Source organism: Octopus sinensis, linkage group LG11 (genome assembly GCF_006345805.1).
Source record: "Octopus sinensis linkage group LG11, ASM634580v1, whole genome shotgun sequence".
NCBI lineage: Eukaryota > Metazoa > Mollusca > Cephalopoda > Octopoda > Octopodidae > Octopus > Octopus sinensis.
The window spans coordinates 22,851,870-22,857,633 of NC_043007.1; positions in this window are offsets into that span (position 1 = coordinate 22,851,870).

A 5,764-nucleotide genomic window follows, 5' to 3' on the forward strand; every position below is an offset into this window, starting at 1 on the left:
ATACACATACATACATACATGCATACTTACATACATACATACATACATACACGCATACACACACATACATACATACATGCATACACACACATACATACATACATACATACATACATACATACATACATACATACATACATACACACACTACATACATACATACATACATACATACATACACACACTACATAATGCATACATACATACATACATACATACATACATACATACATACATACATACATACATACACACACATACATACATACATACATACATACATACATACATACATACATACATACATACATACATACATACATACGTACATTCTTATATATCATTATAATAAAGGATAAAATCTATGATTTTATCAAGTAGCTAGCATGTAAAAAACCATTTCGGTAAAAATTAATACAAATATATAATTTTATAAACATAACTATAAATTTATAACACAGGCAACTATTGAGTAATGCCACACGCTAGAAGACGCCAAATGACACTAACACTACCTTATTTATTACATATATGTATCAAAAGAAAAACAGGAGGACGCAAAGGATTTTGCGGTACATATGTTTCGGGCTTTATTGAACAACTTATATATCAATGCATAATTGATATAACAGGTAGATCAAGAGCCTTCTTCAGCCGCGTACAATTACCACACCAAAGACATGTATCGCATTATAACAGGTTTGAGAAAGAGTTTGAGAAAAAACCGAGTTTCATTGGGAAAGTAAATCATCATAGTCGTATATTGCGAGATTCCAAAACAAATCTTCCATACCGTTTTTTCACTCAATAAAGAATCTTATTTATTCCATAGATATTTTATACACTGTTGATACGTTGTGTTCGTATGGTATGTATAAATGTTATAATTATGTACCTTCGGTTATATCAAACTAGGGATGGTAAAGGGTATTACATACCTAAACCAGAATCGATCTATGGCTAAACTTTAAAAAAAAAACTTTTTTGTTCATTCCCTTGCTTTTACCCCGTGCCTATGTGATTAAATAAGGTAGTTTTAGAGCCATTTGGAGTCTTCTAGAATGTGGCGTTACTCAGAAGTTGCTCTAAATATAATTTTATAATTACATTTATAAAATGAAATACTTTGTATATATATATATGTGTGTGTGTGTGTGTGTGTGTGTGTGTGTGTGTGTGTGTGTGTACGTACTCTCTCCGCATATATTCTTTCTGCCGAAGAGCATATGCTCGAAACGTATAAAACTACTAACTTGCCTGAGCTTAAACTCCCTCTCTTTTTCTGTCTGTCTGTCCGTCTCTCTCTCTCTCTCTCCCTATATATACACACACACACATATACACACACATTCATACAGGCACACACACACAACTACTATCACCACCACAGGCAATAGTCAACGCTATAATCGCCACTATCACAACCACTACCACTACCACAACCACTACCACTAACACCATCGTCATGAAAACCACACTCACTTGGGACAACCAATACGATTATCCCAACTACGACCCCCTACAAATTGCAGCACCACCACTACCACCCCTGTACAATTCCCTGACCCCTACAAAGACCATCCTCTCCACCTTCATTACCCCCGCTGTAGTCGGGTCTTATGCGAAAACCCTGGCGATGAAATGAAATCCTAATGACCCACATACATGCAAAAAAAAAGACAGTTTATGATGTAAAAGAATATTTATAGCCCGCCTGCCCAACCCCACCACCAGAGCAAAATGTTTGGTTGTCAGCTGGTTGTGTTTCCTATTGCAACTGTATCACCTATCTATCTATCTATCTATCTATCTATCTATCTATCTATCTATCTATCTATCTATCTATCTATCTATCTATCTATCTGTCTGTCTATCTATCTATCTATCTATCTATCTATCTATCTATCTATCTATCTATCTATCTATCTATCTGTCTGTCTGTCTATCTATCTATCTATCTATCTATCTATCTATCTATCTATCTATCTATCTATCTATCTATCTATCTATCTATCTATCTATCTGTCTGTCTATCTATCTATCTATCTATCTATCTATCTATCTATCTATCTATCTATCTATCTATCTATCTATCTATCTATCTATCTATCTTCATACATGCATATGAATATGCACATGTATATGTATGCATGTGTACGTATATAAATAATGTGTATATATATATATATATATATATATATATAATATATATATACACACGCGAACACACATGTGTATATATATACACACAAACACACATATACATATATGTGTGTATCTTTATGAATGTATGTGTATGCATATATGCGTGAGTTTATTTGCCTATTTACTATCACCATCACTACACACTATTGTCTCTCTCTCCTCTCTCTCTCTCTAAATATATATATACGCACATATATACATATGTATATGTATATATGCATATATATTATATATATATGTATATACAGATATATATATATATATATATATATGTATTATACGTATGTAGATATATATGTGTCATTGGTATGCGTATTTTACAGAGGCATACATATATGGATACAGACATAGACGCGTACACGCGCATGTACTCAGTCACACACACACACACACACACACACACCACAAACACACACACACACACACACATTTAATATCGCACCGCAGCTGACAATATCTATTTGCATGCTCCGATAGAAACCGCGGAATAATATTACATTAAACTTGAGAAATAATTATGTTCGTTTGTAAGAGACACGAAAGATCAGTGACCGAGGTTTCAATTCCACATCGTTGACAAGATCTGGGATTTATTTGTTTCATTTTCTTCAAAATATTATTATTACTACTACTATTATTATTATTATTATTATTATTATTATTATTACTATTACTATTATTATTATTATTATTATTATTACTATTACTATTATTATTATTATTATTATTATTATTATTACTATTACTATTATTATTATTATTATTATTTTTACTATTACTATTATTATTATTATTATTATTATTACTATTACTATTATTAGTGAAGGCGCATGGCTCAGTGGTTAGAGCGTCGAGCTTACGATCGTAAGGTTGTGATCTCGAATCCCGGACCGGGCTGCGTGTTGTGTTCTCGAGCAAGGCACTTTATTTCATGTTGCTCCAGTTCACTCAGCTGTAGAAATGAGTTGCGACGTCACTGGTGCCAAGCTGTATCGACCTTTGTCTTTCCCTTGGATAACACTGGTGGCGTGGAGAGGGGAGGCTGGTATGCATGGGCGACTGCTGGCCTTCCATAAAAACAACCTTGCCCAGACTTGTGTCTAGGAGGGTAACTTTCTAGGTGCAATCCCATGGTCATTCATGACCGAAGGGGGTCTTTACCCTTTACTATTATTATTATTATTATTATTACTATTACTATTACTATTATTATTATTATTATTATTATTACTATTACTATTACTATTACTATTATTATTATTATTACTATTACTATTACTATTATTACTATTATTATTATTATTATTACTATTATTACTATTACTATTATTATTATTACTACTATTATTTTATTATTATTATTATTATTAATATTATTATTATTATTATTATTATTATTATTATTACTATTACTATTACTATTACTATTATTATTATTATTATTATTATTATTACTATTATTATTATTATTATTATTATTATTATTATTATTATTATTATTATTATTATTATTATTATTTGTGGAGGCGCTTCTGAGCGAAAAAATTAAATTAACTTAAATTAACTTAACTGACAGGCCTCGACTATTGGGGTCGACTAGAAAAGCTAAAACTTTATTCTCTCCAACGTCGCCGTGAGCGCTACATCATCTGCATTATGTGGAAAATATTCCATCAGCATTGCCCAAATGATGTTGGCATCACCTTTTAGGTACATCCAAGGCTTGGGCCCCGTGCCATCCGCCCACAACAAAAATCGCACTCTCATCTCATAACAACAATACGGCACAATTATTTCACCTCAATTGGCCCCGCTCTCTTTTACATTACACCAAAACTCATTAAAACAGAAACAGACAGATTCCTTCAAGAAATCCCGGATAAACCCCCTACACCCGGATATGTCTCTGTAAACAATAACTCTCTACCTGAGTGGGCCATAGTGCCCAAATTCTGACTTGAAAGACTTCACCAGGTGGTGCTATTAAGTTAGACATGGCCTGGGCCAATAATAGCCGAAATCTATCAAAGTATCAAAGTATCAAAGTAACTAAACTTAACTTAGAAACCGGGAAACCGGGCCCATGAACCTGACTAGGCTTTAAAAGGGCGCATTTATTTTATTTGAGGGTTGTTGTTACACTCTCTTCGACTAATTCTTCAGTTGAGAATCTCACCCCAAATGTGCCACAGCGACTCCCACGGGTGACGTAAGTTTTTATTCCCCAGACTTGCCTTAAGCATTTTTCAATCTAGGCTTGCGTCACTAAATTTTGATGAAATACACTCGTAGATAATTGCGTTTTTTTTCCCCTAGTATCTTCTCGTATTCCCTTTTGTGCGTTTGGTAATATTATTCTGCCATTCTTTGTCAAGTGCGCTTTGGTGTCACTTAACGGTTTTTCCAGTCGACAACACACTTTGTTTGCACAAAACTAACCGTTCCCATTTTGTTTAGAAATAAGAACGGCCAGTGTCCGCTGTATTAATGTTTCTGCGAGTGGTTGCGGTGGTAGTGGTGGTGGTGGTGGTGGTGGTGGCGGTGGAGGTGGTGGAGGTGGTGATGGTGGTGGTGGTAGTGGAGGTGGTGGTTGCAGCGATGACAGTGATGGGTATGGTAGTGGTGATGGTGGTAGTGGTGGTGGTGGTGGTAGTGGTTTTGGTGGTGGTGGTGGCTGCGGCGGTGGTAGTGGTAGTGGTGGTGGTGGCGGCGGCGGTGGTGGTGGTTTTGGTGGTGGTGGTTGTGGCGGCGGTGGTTGTGGTGGCGGCGGCGGTGGTGCTGGTGGTAGTGGTGGTGGTGGTAGTGGTGGTGGTGGTGGTGGTTTTGGTGGTGGTTGTGGCGGCGGTGGTTGTGGTAGTGGTGGTGGCGGCGGTGGTGGTGGAGGTGGCTGTGTTCTCGTTAGCGTTGTTGTTGTTGTTAGCTGTCATTGTTTTCTTGTTGTTCCTGTGATGTCGATGTTGACATTTTTAGTAGTGGTAAGTTAGCTGTTGTTGCTGCTGTTGTTGTTCTGTGAAGGCGCGTGGCTTAGTGGTTAGGGCATTCGGCTCACGGTCGTAAGGTCGCGAGTTCAATTCCCGGCGACGCGTTGTGTCCTTGAGCAAGACACTTTACTTCACGTTGCTCCAGTCCACTCAGCTGGCAAAAATGCGTTGTACCTGTATTTCAAAGGGACGGCCTTGTCACACTCTGTGTCGCACTGAATCTCCCTGAGAACTACGTTAAGGGTACACGTGTCTGTGGAATGCTCAGCCACTTGCAGGTTAATTTCACGAGCAAGCTGTTCCGTTGATCGTATCAGCTGGGACCCTCGTCGTCGCAACCGACGGAGTGCTCCTGTTGTTTTTGTTGTTGCTGTTGTTGTTACTGCTATTGCTGCTGTCTCAACTACAACAACAACAACAACAACAACAACAAGAACAACAACAATGCCCTGAAGCAGTACCAGGCGGTGACTTTCATGGCTTCTGATCTTAACTGATTGGAAGTGTTATCATGTACATTGTTTTGTCTTGGTATAAAAGATGGGCTACAGCAAATATTCTGCTACGTTAAGGGTACA